We start from the raw sequence: 18,312 nt of genomic DNA on the forward strand, positions 1-18,312 counted from the left end.
AGAGCAGCAGCTGAGCGAGTGTCTACGAGTTTGCCCATCTATGAAGACACTAAGGTAATCGTAGGAAAAGACATCAAGTTGAAATGGCAAGAGGTCAATGATGCATTCTGAGGCACATTTCGGGAAGACCTCGAAGACCGCCAAGTCTATGTGAACATTCAAAAGTCTGGCTTCTACCGGATTGCATGTAGGTATCTCGCATTCCTATGCGCGGACATGATACATTGGATTGTCTCATACATTGATCCCGAGACAGTGACATTGAGAAGTGTTAGCGGGACAAATATTTCTACCTTCAGGGAACAGGATTATCAACAGATGTACCATATGTCGAAGCTAGTGATCACCATGGAGACACCCTTCAACATACCTAGCAGCAATGCCAATTCTAGGGATATCTTGAAGAACTGGGTGAATGAGCCGGCCAAATTCAGGGTGACACCCATCCATATTTACAAGACAAAGATACTTCGAAGGGTGTATCAATACTTGGTCATCTTTGCATGTCGCTTGTATGGCCAAGCGAGCATGGTGACCTTCCCATAGAGTTGGGTGATCGCTTTGAACCAATTGGCCAGTGAAGGAAAAGCATGCAACTGGTCTGACATGTTGGCTCATAGGTTGAAGGAATAGGTAGCAGAAGCTCGACAGCCGCCCAAAGGTCAGCAAGCATAAATATACACATCTGCTTACATCTTCGATGCAATATGTGCCCGTCAGGAGTTCTCGGGCTTGACTTGGGCATGGACATCAATGGAGACCTCTGTGAATACTTATTGTAAAATGTTGTCTAAATGCAGCTTCAGAGGAGTTATCACACAGGTGTAAGATCATTTTGTCACCCCGGTGTACAAGATGATATTTGAGAAGGATCCACCTTGCATGTCCAAGGTAGCGATGGAGGCATTGATCGACATAGCGAATTGGTATGCCTCACTGTCGGGCACCTTTGTACGGATGTACATCGCAGAGAATCCTCTGCGTTTTTTGTTGAATTTTTCTATGGACAAGCTCGTCATGCAAGAAGTGTCATACCACATCTTGGTAGGACTGTCAACTAGGTTGTATCAGAAGAAGAAGGCACCTTGGCCCGATCTTCCATTGCGGATTGGGTTATACGAGATATGGAGTTTCAAACATGTGGATGTCGAAGCAGAGGAGATCAAGAAATATCCTTTCAACGTCCGAAGCTTCAATTCATATGACCCACGTTTTTTTGTGAAATATCACTACGTGAGGGTACAGTTTCAATGGATCCACGGGGCATGTCATTAGGTGGAGGAAGACCCCTGGAGATATTGTTACAGCTCCTCCAAGCCTAATGGACCAGTCGGTATCGCTTTGGAATGGATAGCGAAGCAGCGTGAAGCGACATCCAGGAGAGCAGCAGTAGCAGTAGTAAAGAGGTGAACATATCGGTGCGTGACAAAGGCAAGAGAAATATTGTTGACAGCATGGAGGAAGGATAAAGCTGCAAATTCAGAGCAAACCCACTTGTACAGAAAGAAGCTTTGGCAATAGAGGCAAAGAGGCAACAACGCAATAGGAGGAACGCACAAAGGCAAAGAGAAAAAAAGAGGATGGAGGAAACAGTGAAGGAGTTGCATGAGTTGAAGGAGCAACTTTGGAAGGAACAAGAGATGCGCAGACAGGAGAAGGAAGCACAGCAAGAACAGGTATAGCAAGGGGCGCAAAATGTACAGACAGATGAAACTGCGCCCGTACATGTAGTAGACTCATCCGAACAGCTAGCACGAAGCAAGCATGGTGAGCAGTCGCAGGAGCAGGACTTCACTCAAGAGATTGAACAAGCACTTGAGAAGATGGATACGGATATGGAGCAGCAAGAGTTAGAACAAGACATCGACCTCATGCCTTACCACCAAGAGGTCGACCTACTAGCTTCACTAGATCCGGAAGTAGAGCAAGTCCCAAGCGACCAAGGACACACTGAGATCCTTGGAGACAATCCAAAAGGAGAAATTCACAACATATCATTCGACGAGTTGCAACATAGAGTTGTGCAATCTTGCACAGTGTCTACCCCGGATGAAAACACATCTCCTGCACAATTTGAGGAATGAGTGATCATGTCTGATGTGCGTAAGCATCCAGCAGCATTGGCCGATGCTACCAGAGCATATGTTGAAGCAACTATCTCTAGTGTTCGCTTCCTGATAGCAGCGAACGAGTGAATGGCTAAGGAGTTACAAATGGCCAAGCAGGGAGGATAACTGGTTACAAGATCTGCCCAAGCAGAGTTGAAGAAGGCAATACTGGATGAAGTATTGTCCCTTGAGACAGTCATGCAGGAGTTGTATTCCATGTTTGGTACCATGCATAAGGAAGTTGTCCATCTAAACCATTGGCAGCAATGATGTGCTAGGAGAGCATGTATCTTGTCAAACATGCATACTATTGTTGACTATATGCAAACATGGACAATGAGATACAAGGGAGCCCCATTACACTTGCCCAAGATGATGAAGCCTAGAGCGGTCAAGTTTAAGGCACGCATCCAAAGTCAGATCCAGAACTATGAAGATCTCTCGCATCTCATCACTAGTTTGCAGGCTTCCCATGCACGGGTATTCAGGAGTATGGATGTTGTTGTGGGTGCACATGTGATCCCATATATTGGTACACTCACCGAGGCAAAGACAAAGGCATAAGTCTGACTGGAGCTTGACTCGTACTTTAACAAGTTGATGTGCATAGCCACCAACGAAGACTTGGTGATCAGTGCAAACACCATGCATTAGTATGTCATTGGTCTGGCCGCACTCAAGACAATGATGCGTATGTTATCAGATGAGTTGGAGAGAGGGGCCCGAGCAGTGTACCCGGATGCGATGGAAGCAAGAGTTTGTTTTCATAAAGATGTCAGCACAGAGTACATAGACACCGTCGCAGACTACCAAGCTTGGCATCAATTCGCCACCGTCGACCATCATGAGGATGTCGAAGAGCTAGCCTTGATCTGATAATCACCCTATGAGTGACCTTAGTTAAAGATTTATTAAATGAGGGTATTACAGACTCCTGTGCTGGTGTGTGTGTCTATGTTATTTAAGCAACGAATCGATCAAATTGCCAATACACAGACAATTTGAATTTAAAGACAACAGAGAAATACAGTAAGCAAATATAAGAACACAAGAAATTAATAAGGAGTTCACCCTATTCTCCAGGGCTACATCTCCGATCCAGCTTCAGTGGTGGCCTTATTTTATCGTGTTTCAAGTAGAGAATTACAATGCAGGAGCTTAGTATGAGTCACTTGAAACAGATTTGCTTGGCAGGGTGGTTCTTGGATTCCCCAAGCCGCTGGAGTGCACAGACTCATTTGCCTACCAGCTTTGTGACCTTTTGGGTCTACAGTGGAAAGAGCCCAATGTGATGCTTAGTCCAGATAGATCCTCTCTGGGATGGCTTGAATCCCTCAAGCTCTCTGCTACTCGACGTTGCCTTTGGTCAGCTTGGTTCTCTGTCCTCTTCTTCTTTTTCTTCACTGTCCTTTCCCCTGTGTTTTGTCCTCCTCTTTGGATTCTAGTTCCTTTGTCTCTCTCTCTGACTGACTGTGTATTCTATCTCTGTTCATGGCATTAAGCCACTCATTTCCGTGTCTGTTCAATTCCTCTTCTGCCTCTGTTGAATCGCCTTTTGCAGCTGCGCTTGGAGTTCCCTATTTGGCGTCATCATCAGGCTCACAAGGAGTGGCCACATATCCTCCTGTAACGTGCCAACCTGCTTCTTTGGTTCCATTCTTCGGTTACATCGTGGATTAAGTCTTCCTCCACCGTGGTGGTCAAAACAGACTTCAAATCCTTCTAAATTGCGGCTCATTCCTTCGTCGATTTTTCTTTCTCCATCGGGCGCAATCTCAGCTGTCCGTTTTGGGGCCTCTAGATCCGACGCCATTCGCTCGTCCTGTGCGGTTGACTTGCTCAACTGTTAGCCCGCGGTGAGTGGTGGTTTTCTCTCTCCTCCACTTTCCACGTGTCAATCGTTGAGTGGGATCACTCTAATTTTTCCAAAACTGCTTACCGTTTGAGGGCACCCCGATCAATACCGCAGGTTTTTTTTCGAAGTGCGGGTTCTGCCTTGTCCTTTAGTGCTTTTCACTTTTTTCTAGCGGTTCTCCGGCTCCCGATGCATTCGAGTGCTCGGGGCTTCTCCATTTCGGCCCTTTTCGCCCAGCGATGCACGATTAGCGCATCAAAATCCACCTTTGTTTCCCGATTCGGGGCTCCCAGGGGCTAATTCGGCCTCTCGCACACTCTCCATGGGCCTTGGTCAGCGCGCTTTGACCGGGGTCCTCATCATTCCACGCTAGTTACCATTGCCACTGGTTCAGGGTGTTTTTGATCATTGTTTTGGAATTTTTAGAAGTTTGTCCCGACCTGGTACAACCATGGCTTTGTTTAATCATTCTTTATGGATACAATTCGGACACGGCCTTTCCACTGAAAAAGCTTTTGGACCACCAAAAGTTGGTTTTCTTTCAAGCATCGACTAAGTGAGGGTACTGTTGTCTCACTTGCCTAATCTCAATCTACTTTGTACTGCTCGGCTTCGAACCTTTAAGTCCAATTCTGAGGTACTCAACATATCCTCTGCACATCATCCTCACCTTCCTGTCCAAGACTGTGTCTTCCTGCAATTCATTTAGATATTCAGGTAGTAGGTCATCAATAGAAGGCAATTGACTTTGCTCTTCAGGATCCTCAATCATTGAAGGTTCAAACAATCTCAAGCAATCTGCATTTATGACTGAGTAGATGTGGATGTAAGCTAGTAGATCAAGGCGAAAAGCATTTTCACCAATATTCTCAAGTATCCTAAAAGGTCCATACCTGATACGCTTTAGCTTTTTACCTTCACCTTGCATCCTGTCCTTGCTGATATATAGCCAGACCTAGTCTCCAACTTGAAAACTATGCTCCATCCGATGCTTGTCATGCCTAACCTTTTACTTGGATTGGCTCTTTTCCAGCTATTCCTGTACTGCCTGGTGGATCTCCTGGATCTGTTCAATGAACCTAGTTGCCTTGTCCACATCACTGTGTCCATCAACTGTGGTATCTTTACCAAATACAAAATCCAAAGGAGACCTTTGTATGAAACCAAAACAGGTCTCAAAAGGAGATCTATGTGTAGAAGAGTTTGTTGGAAATACTGAGAGGGGGGGTGAATCAGTATTTCTTTTTCCCACTATTGTTTTACCAGTTAAAACATATATATTCAGAACACAATATGAATAGCAAGAATAAATGCTTTTATTAATATAACTGTGCAGTCAAATAAATACAATATATAGATGGTCACAATCGGTTGCCAAGCTCCAACTTGGACTTTGGTGAGGCTCCAACCTCCAGAGCACCAACTCTATTTTCCCAAGACACCAATCTTGGACTTAAGAGCACCAACTCCCAAGGACTTCAATCCTTCCTGCTTTTGAGGCACTAACCCCAAGGACTCCAATCCAATCTCACTTCTGAGGCACCAGCCTCAAGGACTCCCATCCTTCTCACTTTTAAGGCTCCAACCCCAAGGACTCCAATCCTTCTGCTCTCAGAACTCTTATCTGCTGAGTTCTATCTATTTACAGCTTCACTGTAGTCTCCAAACTACAGTATCAATGACAACCATGTCTTCTTATGGATGAGTCTTCACAGCTCTGCACACTGCCCACGCATAGTCTCCAATAGCCTTTTCTGCTGCTGCTGCCTCTATAACCTCCGCTGCTTCTGCAGCCTCTACAGCCTCTGTTGCTTTTACTACCTCACACTCTGGTTCTTCACCCCCACAGCAGCTCCAACAGTGTTCAACAGCCACAGCAGTGTTCACTAGCAAATTCAAACAATGCTCCACCACCTCTGCTACTTCTGCTACCTCATATTCTGGTTTGTTTGCAACCACCATCACACACATGCAGTCCTCTGTTTACTGTTTTATGCATACCTATCTTTGTCCATTCGTTTCCTCTTTCTTGCTGGCTCTTCGTCTTCCTTCTCGCCTGCTTCAGCTTCCTCACTTGTTGGCTTGTTTGTCGCTGTAGCTTCCTCTGTCCATTCATTTTCACAGGACACGTTGAATCAATGAGCAAGGATCGAGTCATCCGTAGAGAACACAAGTTCAAAAACTTGTAACAGCGCTGCTTTGCCAATGATTGTGGGCATACACAGGGATGGCATTTTTTAACGGACAACCACATCCTTATCATAATCATAATCTCCTTGATTTGGTTTCTCAAGCTATCGGGACTGTTCCTTACAGTATTTTTGCCTCCACACTTAAGAATCGGAGCCACCCTTTTATCACCGCTTTTATGTCTATCGAAAGCTTTCCTTAGGCTATGTGCCTTCTATAAACCTTGGACTTACTTAGAATCAGAGCCACCTTTTTACCGACGCTTTTAATCACCCATCGGAAGCCACCAACCGAGCCTGTAATCAACGATCACCGAGCGCTTTAATCAACCCGCCACACTTATAGACATATATGGAATTACCATAAAACCCCTCATGGCCATATGTAACCATATAATATCAATACACAGAACTAGCATAAAAACCGCTTGACTCAATGTATGCGGATCTCAAGGATTATATGGCTGCTTTCATAAATTCGACGGGTCCGGATTTCGCAACCATAACAAAACTCTTAAGGCCTGACCTCCGATGAGGTGCGGACCCGATATGGCTTTAGACTCCCTTTAATATTGTTTCGGGTCCGATGAACATCGGCGTTTGCTGTAAATAATAGAACAGCCTCTTTCGATGCGACGAACCCGACACCCTTTTATGATCTAGCCTATTCAAATTTAGGCTCCGTCAATTCGGCGAGTTCACCTCGGCGACTTTGTAATACAAAGGGTCTGCGGACCCGACACTCCTTTAAGCTCCCTTCTAAAGAGATTTCGGGTCCGGCCTATCGGCAGATTTGCAATGTAATGGGTCTGCGGACCCGATACTCCTTTAAGCTCCCTTCTAAAGAGATTTCGGGTCCGGCCTATCGGCAGATTTGCAATGTAATGGGTCTGCGGACCCGATGCTCCTTTAGGCTCTGTTTTATAATATTTCGGCTCCAGACAGTCGGAGCTTACACTTAACTGTCCCAAAGGCCTTTGCGGACCCGATATTACTTTATGCTCCCCTTTATAATGGTTCGGCTCCGGTCTGTCGAAGCATACACTTCGGTGATTGCGAAAGGCTCCACTCCTCCGATGCGATATTGATTTCGGACCCGAAATCCTTATCCGCTGCACTTCATAATACTTCGGCTCCGGGATTTCGGAGCATACACTTTGGCGGTTCCGAGGCCTCTCCTCCGATGTGATATTTGGTTTCCGGACCCGATATGGGTCTAGACCAAAATTAATATTCTTTCAACTCCGCCACTGTCCCACCTAAGGGGAAATATTTTGAATTCTCTGTGTAAACAGAGATATTCGATATAGCACTTGTAAAATGATTTAAGGAGTCTGTATAAAAAGGAAATGACTCCCAAGGCTTCAATCACATGACTCCGATAGCCCTATTTGTTTGTAATATATATATGGCTCCTCTTGGCTCCTCTTGCTCCATCTGCTCCTCTCAGTCCATTCTGTTTGCTCTTGTAGCTCCTCCGATGGCTCCTCTTGCTCTGACACTCCTTCGATATGGCTCCTCTTGCTCTGGCACTCCTCCGATATATGTGGCTCCTCTGGCTTGGCAGTGTCTTTCAAAGACCACCTCCTTGCATATATGTCTGGTTCCGCATATATATATATATATATATATATATATATATATATATATATATATATATGGCTCAGCTATCCTGATGGCCTTTGCTCCTGTCTCTTCATGAATCTGCTCTGCATCCCCTTGGCTTCATGTCATCCTCTAGTATCCAGAATATTGCCATATTGACATCAATGACAACCTAGTTCAACAGAGTTTTTTGCTCTGTTGTAAGCATGCTGCACATAACACAAATGTTCATCCCAAAGCTTAGGATATTTGTTGCAATATCCTCTGAGTAACTAGATCACTGTCCTATTAACTACTTTTGTCTGGCCATTGGTTTGTGGATGAAAAGTTGTGCTTTTCTTCAATTGGGTGTCCATCAGCTCCCACGGACTTGACCAAAACTTCCACACAAATCGGGTGTCTCGATAAGATACAATAGAAGTGGGTAATCCAAAATGAACCCATACACGTTGAAAGAATAATTTTGCAGTTTGTTCAGCTGTAATTTGTTTATTACAAGGTATCAAAATACACATTTTGCTGAACCTATTCACAACCACACACAGATAATCATGACCTTTTCTAGACTTAGGCAGTCCTCCAACAAAATCCATGTAAACACTTTCCCAAAGGTGAGAAGGAACTAGTAAAGGAGTGTACAAGCCTAGTTTTCTATTACTGGGCTTGCTTTTAGCACACATAGTACACCCTCTTACATATCTAGAAACTATCTCATTCATTTTCGGCCAATAACAAAATCTTTGCAGCTGTGCAATTGTTTTACTTACCCCAAAGTGATATGATATCAGAGAAGTGTGTGCCTCTCTAATTATCTTTACTCTCTCTGTTTGTGGAATGCAGAGTTTCCCACAATGATATAAGAGTTGGTCCTTCACATGATAATCCAATTCTTCTACCTTTTTGCCTTGACTCAAAGTTGCATATACATCTTTGAAGTCTATATCCTGAGCATATTGTTCAATGTAGCTTTCATGTAGTACATAATTATGCTTAAGTATAGTAGATGCATTTATAATGGATCTAGATAGCATGTCTGCAACTTTGTTATGTATGCCCTTTTTATATTTGAAGACTAAATGAAACTGTTGTAGAAAACCCATCCATCTATAATGTCTTGATTGCTGCAACTTAGTCTGGGAGTGTAGATATTGAAGTGGTTGATGATCAGTATGTATTACTGTCTCTTTTCCCATTAAGTAATGTTTCCACTTTTTCACACTCTGAACTAATGCATACAATTCTTTATCATATGTAGGATAGTTAAATACTGCAGGATTAGAAGTCTCAGAATGATAACATATGGGTTTACCGTGTTGTGTCAACACTGCTCCCATGGCATAGTCACTGGCATCTATTTGAATCTCAAATGGTCTTTGTAGATCAGACAGTGCTAGTACAGGTGCTGTACTAATCCTTTCTTTCAAGGTGTCGAAGTCTTTCTAATGTTTGCCTCCCCACTGAAACACCTTGTTCAATCCTGTCAAAGCATGTAAGGGAGCTGCAAAAGAGGAAAAATTAGAAATGAACTTCCTCCAATATTGTGCTACTCCTAAGAAGCTTCTCACTTCTATAGCATACTTGGGTTTAGGCTAGTTTACAATGACTGCCACTTTAGAGGGATCTATTTTCAATTCACCACCCCCTACTATATGACCCAAATAATTAGAGATGTTTTGCCAAATTCACACTTTGAGAGTTTAACATAAATCTTTTCTCTTTTAAAAACATCTAATATCTGCTTAACATGCTTTAAGTGTTCTTCACATGTTTTACTAAAAATTAGAATGTCATCCAGATACACAATAAAAAAATCATCAAGAAAATGCCTGAGTACATCATTCATTAATATCATGAAAGTAGCAGGAACATTGGTCAAGCCAAAAGGTATAACCAGCCACTCATACAATCCCTGCTTTGTTTTGAAAACAGTGTTCCATGCATCTTGCTCTGCAACTCTGACCTGATGGTATCCACTGTGAAAATCTAGCTTGGTGAAATAAACGGCTTCCTTCAATTGATCTAAAATATAATCTATGCAAGGAAGGGGATAACGATTTTTTATTGTTATCTTATTCAGTGCTCGGTAGTCAATGCACATTCTCCATGAGCCATCTTTCTTTCTCACCAAAACGATTGGTGACCCACATGGTGATGTGCTAGGCCTGATGAACCCCTTCTTGAGCAACTCCTGCACCTGCTTCTTGATTTCAGCATTCTCTAAAGAAGACAACCTTTTATTCTTATGGCTACAACGATTGTTTCATCTCTCAAGTCTAACCCCAAATCTTTCTGAATAGCTACAGCAGTCTTCTTCTTCTTGCCCTCGGACTTCTTAGGTCTTCGCTTTGGATGTAGAATCCAACAATGCTCATCATCATGCCCCTCCTTTTTACATTGAGTGCATGAAGCTTTGCTTTTCTATGCAGTGTTAGCCTTCCTTTCTTTCCACTTTTGCTTTCTTTCTCCTTGCTCTTGCTTGTAGTGGTTTGGGATGATCCGCCAACTTCTGGATTTTCATTCTTTCCTCCAGCTTCTAGATGAGTAGCTTCTATAGATACCTCATCTATACTAGTGGGATTAAACATGAGGATGGTATGCCTCATGTAGCTGTGTAGACCACCAATGTACTTCAAAAGAGTCTTTGGTGAGTCTAATGAGATCCCTAGAATCAATTCTCTCTTTCTAAACTCTTAAGTGTACCCTTGCACACTTTTCCCTTTCAACTGCCGAAGGGTTTGCCAACTCATCATGGCTTGTTGCATGTAGGCCAATGGATAGAACTGCTTCTTGATTGCAGAAACAAAGTCACTCCAGACAGAGATAGTCTTCCCATGTCTTTTCATGTCAGCTTGGGTTCTTCCTTCCCACCAAACCAAGGCAGTGCCTCCTAGGCATAGGCTTGCCAGCTGAATTTTGCTCTTGTCTAAGTCAATGTTTTGCACTCTGCAATACACATCAATTTTTCTAATACAATTGTCCAACTTTTTAGCATTTAGCTCTCCATCATATATAGGCAAATCAAATTTAACATCTAGCTTAATCAAAGATGCTTTCTTATTATGCACAGGGCTATTAGGAGGTGTGAGAAAGCTTTCCTCTTTCCCTTTTCCTTTTGAGTGGTCATGGGAATGAGACTCATCTTCTTCTTTGTCTTGTTTAGAACCTGATGAATCTTCATCCTTATGCTTTCTAAAGTCCCTATACATTTCTTCTAACATAGACTTTATAGCTAGGAAACTCTCTATGAATTGAGGGTCTGGCCCATAGAACCTTCCTCTGACATTGTCTTCTGAGGATAGACTCTCCCAATTTCAGGATTAGTTTCAACCAACTCGCCTTCTCCTAATTTGAGCTTTGATCTAGTGAGCATTCAATAGCTAAACCAACACAAGCTTGTCTAACCTTACAACCTCTTGCTCTAATACCACTTGATCTGATAATCACCATATGAGTGACCTTAGTTAAAGATTTATTAAATGAAGGTATTACAGACTCATGTGCTAGTGTGTGTGTCTATGTTATTTAAGCAACGGATCGATCAGATTTCCAATACACAGACAATTTGAATGGAAAGACAACAGAGAAATATAGTAAGCAAATACAAGAACACAAGAAATTAATAAGGAGTTCACCCTATTCTCCAAGGCTACATCTCCAGTCTAGCTTCAGTGGTGGCCTTATTTTATTGTGTTTCAAGCAGAGAATTACAATGCAGGAGCTCAGTATGAGTCACCTTAAACAGATTTGCTTGGCAGGGTGGTTCTTGGATTCCCCAAGCCACTAGAGTGCACAGACTCGTTTGCCTACCAGCTTTGTGACCTTTTGGGTCTACAGTGGAAAGAGTCCAATGTGGTGCTCAGTCCAGATAGATCCTCTCTGGGATGGCTTGAATCCCTCAAGCTCTCTGGTGCTTGATGCTGCCTTTGGTTAGCTCGACCCTCTGTCCTCTTCTGCTTTTGCTTCACTGTCCTTTCCCCTGTGTTCTGTCCTCCTCTCGGGATTCTGGTTCCTCTGTCTCTCTCTCTGACTGACTGTCTGACTGATTTTGTATTCTGTCTCTGTTCATGGCTTTAAGCCACTCGTTTATGTCTGTTCAGTTCCTCTTTTGCCTTCATCGAATCGCCTTCTGCAGCTGCGCTTGGAGTTCCCTGTTCAGTGTCATCATCAAGCTCACAGGGAGTGGCCACATGTCCTCGTGTAATGCGCCAGCCTGCTTCATTGGTTTCGTTCTTCGGTTACATTGTGGATGAAGTATTCCTCCACTGTGGCAGTCAAAACGGACTTCAAATCCTTATAAATTGCGGCTCATTCCTTCGTCGATTCCGCTTTCTCCATCGAGCGCGATCTCAGCCGTCTGATATGGGGCCTCCAGATCTAACGTCATTTGCTCATCCCACGTAGTTGACTTGCTCGACTGTTAGCGTGCGATGAGCGATGATTTTCTCTCTCCTCCGCTTGCCATGCGTCGATCGTTGAGTGGGATCGCTCCAATTTTTCCAAAATCGCTTACTATTTGAGGGTGCCCCGATCAATACCGCCTATTTTTTTTTGAGCGTGGGTCCCGCCTTGTCCTTTAGCACTTTTTGATTTTTGCCCGTGGTTCTCCGGCTCCCCATGCATCTGATTGCTTGGGGCTTCTCCATTTCGGCCCTTTTCACCCTCTGTTTATAGATTCGGGGCTCCCAGGGGCTAATTTAGCCTCCCGCGCAGTCTCCATGGGCCTCGATTAGTGCACTTTGATCGGGGTCCTCGTCATTCCACGCTGGTTGTCATTGCCACTGGTTCAGGGTGTTTTTGATCGCTGTTTTGGAATTTTTAGAAGTTTGTCCCAACCTGGTACAGCCATGGCTTTGTTTAATCATTCTTTATGTATCCAATTCGGATCAAGTCTTCCCACAGTTTTTCGAGTCATAGTGATGTCTTGCATGTCTTGCTCAAGCCTATTTTGTCTCACATGGGTACATGTGCATATTGTATGTAACGTCTTGTCAAGTGGAAGTTCAAGTGTTGATAGTTGGACGTAACATTCATAAACTAGATGAAGATTCATGAGGGTAGATGAATAGTCACAAAGGGGAATGTCAAGGGCCACACCACCCTTTGCTATATATAGTCCCTCATAACTCATTGTAGAGGCTTTTGGTCAGCCAAGCTTCTGATAGGAGTATCTTAGAGAAAGCTTGGAGAGTATTGTAACGAGCCTTGGCTTCTCCACTGTGCAGAGCTAGTATATCTCTTTGGAGGAGTAGGCGGTAGTGACTGTAACGTTCTGCTGTCAGAACTAGTGGTTGGTCATGGTTGTATTGTATGACTGGAACTTTCACTTCTTAATATAATAGAGCCAACACGTTTCATGCATATGTCATATTGTATTTCAGCTATCTTGTTTACTCTAAATGATATATGTATATGTTTGCTTATGCATGCATGTATGGATTTTCTATATATGTATGTATGAATCTTACTGAAATGTGTTGTTGGTTTAACCATCAATTTCGATAGCTAGCTCACTTGCCTTCTAGTTTGTGATGCATCTTTGCTCATGTGTTCCCTTCTTAACTCCGTGCTTTCATAGGTTTCCAAGGGGCACCCTCACATCACCCCCCATGTGTTAGAACCGCTCATGCACCTTCCTCGAATTGCTACATATGACACACCCTTGCTACCAACAGGGACATCTAACTTACCTCTACGTGCAACCGCGGTGAAGGTGATATTGAAGACCAACTACTAGGACTCCTACACCAAACGGTCTGAGGTCTACTTGGGACTTCTTAATGGGGAGATCCCCTGACATGTTGGCTGGTCCAGCACCATCAACACCTTATTTATACAATACCATAACCATAAATGATGAAGAAGTGATAGTATTGGGAGCCATGGAACTTGCCTCCAAAATATATTGAATAATATATTCAATTCCATACTTTTGTGAAAAAGGATATCAATAAGAATGTAGATTTATCGGTTGATTTCTTGAAATTAATGGAATTCCATGGCCATGCTCATCTCGTCAAGGGGGTACGTCAAATGTTACTAACTTGATATTTATTCAAGTTAAAATATAAATCAAGGTGTATATCCTATGGTGAGAATTGGGATATCAATAATTGGATGGAATTGAATTTGGAAACAATGCCATAATGGAATTTCCACAATAGTTTTTCCATACAATGATATTTGATCATTTCTAAGCAACTAGAATTGAGTCCTTTGAGAGTGTGTTTATGGCCCTCCTTTGCTATGCTCATGTATAATTCCTTGAAATCCATGGGAACTAAAACTAATTTTTGTAAGGTCCCACCTTACCAACCATGAAGAGTGTAGAGAAGTAAAGGTTACATTGAACACTATCACTCATTTTTTTAATAATCATAATATGACTAACTTGGTTATCACGAAGATCATGTTCCTTCATCTATTTCAATTTAAGAATATAACATAAGAAGTCAGGGATAACATTCCCTTAAAACCAATTCCAAAACGCATTTCTCCTCATGTTTAAAATAACATAGCATGTGTTATTTTCATACTTATACGTGAGTTGTAAGTAACACTGGAAATAAATTCCATCATAATGCCATATGTGAGTATTAATATTAATCAACCTATTTGACCCCCCTAGATTATGCTAAATAGGTTCCACTTATTGAATCTTTACATCATGACCACAAAGTATGGCACAAGAACCTAAAATATCCTGCTTCTATTACAAAAATCACATATAAGGGGATGATTAATAATCTACCTATAATAAGGTAACTGAATAAGGAATATATCTCTCTTCATAAAAAAAACTAATGATATGTTTATGAAATGGAAAAATGGAATCACAAAATATATTGACCCAACAATGTTTCCAAATTCATCATCTAAAAATCTTCATTCCCAAGTATTAAGGAAAAATAATTATTTGCAGAATGACATTGCTTCAATCATGAGACTCGTATAATGAATGTTACAACAAGAGTAGTTATTGTTACAAATTCAAGAGTAGTTACTCTTACATATTTAGAAGCATATTATTTTCAAAAAGTTCCAAGTAGAACAATGGACTTGCTAAAATTAGGCACAATTAGTTGCTTGCTACAACTACTCAAGTATAAGACTACACTCATGAATACATGCAACTTGGACAACTTATTATGCTCACTTGCACAAGTAATTAAATCCTATAGAATTTGTCATTATAAAATTGTTTCCAACAACACCCTTTATTTTATGATAGATTTATATGATAAAAGTGACACTATCCTGATGATCTATTCACACTTCAGCAACTTTATTAAAATTCATTTTCACATTTTTACAAAAAAAAATTGCAGATGTAGGAAGCTACATCTATTGAATAATATATTCATAAGTTTCTGGTACATAAAATCTATAGTCAATGAGACATTTACTCTAATAATTTATTTGTATAAAAGATATATCCATTGAGGCCTTTTGACAAATAGTTTGCAAGCATACAATATACAACCATTGAGGCATTTTGTCAAAAACATGGCGACCATCATCTCTTAAGACAATTTTGACAACCATTAGCAACATGGACATAAGATTTTTACCCAACCTATTTAACTCATAAAATTTATAAATTAAAACTTCAAATATTTACATATTAAAACATAAACTAAATCATCTTAATCCTTCACCAAAAAACTCCACAACAGACACACAAAGTTGGTAGCAGTAATCTACAAAATCGCCCAGATTTACGATCTGGGTTCGGGAAAGTATTTTTTTGGAATAAAATGGGGGGTTACATGTTCTTATGGAATGGATACCCCCTAATGTTATGTTGAATTGCATCCAAAACGCCCAGGGATACGATTCTTTAAAACAATAAAAAAATAAATTCCTACTATCTCATTTAAAACTTTTGTCAAACACTTAGAATCCAAACTTCATCTACAACTATTAAATGGCCTTTCCTACCCATTATATTATTAAATGGTTTTGTATATACAAATATATAGAAAGAGACATTAAAAACTATGAGAGACCACCTTTTAGTTGTGGTCCAAGGAGACCATTCCCACATTGATATAAATTACAAAGAAACTCATGGACCTTTATGAAATGTATCATTCACACCTTTCCTCCCATAAGTCATATTGAAAAAATAGGGTTGGAAAAATATTTTAGAATGCTAAGGGGGTGTGAACATTAAATGAGGAGGAATGATGATAGTTGAGTGTTATTTATGAATACATCACATAGGCCCTATTAGACACCCAAGTGGGAAACCCCTAGAAAAAAAATCACCTATTTGAAAATCTTGCTAGCTAGTAGCCCTATGATGATCTACAGATAACTATTCCGTACAGATATCCACACATTCCTTGGTCTCTTCTCTCCATCATCTAGCTTACTTCTTGAATGAAGGTGCATTACTATTCTAAGGCACACTATTCATTTTTGTAAGCATGTGATTTCATTTAATGTTAAGAGAATTCTAGTGAGATGGATGCTTAACCACTCGTAATTGTACCACTATCCACATAGTCCACCTTGGTGGCTATCTCTTGCCTCTAATCTAGTGTAAACTTCCTTAAGGCATTTCATTACACTATCCATGAGGGGAAAAAATAAGAGGCAACAACTAGTGTAGTTTCCCCATGGTAATCCATAATTATCAGCTTATATATATCCCTTGTATCCACCCCCATTCTCTTGGTTAATTTTTATCTATCACTGGTACTAGATCCCTTTTATCCTCATCTTGGAGTAAGGGCCTATAAATTGTGCCATTTAGAGGTTGAGGCATCTAAAATAAATTTAAAATAAAATATAGACACAAAAGAAAGAAAATGTAAAATGCAAAAGATGGTTGGTAAAAATAGATGGTGAATGGAAAAATTCCTAGCTTGTTCTCTACCCCTCTCTTTAGCCTTCACCTGGTTCCTAGCATGTCATGATCTATCTAAATAAAAGGAACCTCTGAATATCCCAATCCTACTAAGAAATAAATGGCTACATATTTAAGGGTTATTTGGATGCATAAAAAATATGGTAACCCAAGGTATGCATGAAACAAGAGGAATTTCATTAAGGTAAAACGTCCACCAAGGGGGCGTTAAAATAGGCCAAGGAAAGGGGTAACTTAGGTCCCATGATTTCTCCCTCTTCACATTATTACACTTAATATGTTAAAACCCCAAAAATTGGTACAGAGATGGTGGCATCTTCCATGAAGTTAATTCCCTTCCATGTCCACCTCTCTCACATAGACCTATTGATTAATGGGTCAATTTAGGAATTGTTCCTCCCGTTAGGATTGAAATCATGTAATAGGGCCTTTGGATAACCCTCCCATATCTATGTTTGATAACTTGATTACAAATCATTGTCTAGAAATACATTTTAAGATAATTTTTGTGTGAATTACTCTTATTCCTTTTACATTAGATATAGTCCACTATTATGCTTCTACAATTTCCTTCCGTAATGATGATGATCTCTCTCAATTTTTATGGTATGTCTTATATTTTTCTTCCCAAGTACATCTAATGTACCTTGAGGGATGCCTTGACAATACTTCAACACTTTGATGAAGATATCCACTAAACCATAATGGAACTTTAGAACCTCGAAGCCACTATGTTGACTAATTTTTTATGACTGTTCAGTATGGGAGAGATTTGGAACTAATGTATGTCACCTTCCCCATTTCTAGAAGTTGAAACACTACAAAAATAATCTAGGACATTACCAGGATTGGTGATTTACTCCAAAGACCCCAAAACTCCCTTATGATGGCCATGCATGTTCATGATGGATATTTCTTTATTCTTGGACCTTGTTGAGGATGATGGCAACTTGTTCTCCCATTGGAGGGATAATACACTTCTTCTTGATTATGATGACATGCCCTAGCCTCTTAATGTCACCCGTGTATGGCCTAGAGTGATGATGCAAAGCTTGTTGGGGGGAGTTATATCTTGAGGATGCACTTTGCATGTTGAGGAGATGGATTGGAGTTAGGAGAAATCATGTACCATGTTTATCACCTTTCTCAAGGGATATGTTCACCTTTGGAAGAAAATATCATGCTTGGAGAGCCTTTTTACTCACACATATGGAGTTAAAGGAGGCCAATTTCTATGTTTTATAATTATGAGAGTTATCTTTTAGGTCAACTTTTGAGGTTTTGAACTTTTCAACACTTAAAGAATTTTTTAGGGAATTCAATGTAAATTAAAACAAATTTAACTTTGTTTCCTTCATTTAAATAATGGGAAGTTTAATTGTCTTGGATCATTGTCACACACACTCATTTCTCCTCTAAAAGGAGTGCACACTAGTTCTTTCTCTCTCTCTTGGAGGCAATGGATCACTAGATAGCGAATTATCTTGGGGAAGATAAAATTGCATGGATGATCTTTCTGGGATTGATGAAGAGATGATTTTGGGGAATGGTAGAATTTTATTGTGAGTATTTTCTTCCATTTTGCTAATATTGTAAAATTAGGGCTTTATTTAACCTTTACGATAATGTTATATCTTTCATGAACTCTAATATCTCTATATGCAAAATTTGTCACAAGGTATC

This window comes from Pinus tabuliformis, chromosome 7 (assembly GCF_031772625.1).
Source record: "Pinus tabuliformis cultivar Carrire ecotype Pingquan chromosome 7, CPIR1, whole genome shotgun sequence".
NCBI lineage: Eukaryota > Viridiplantae > Streptophyta > Pinopsida > Pinales > Pinaceae > Pinus > Pinus tabuliformis.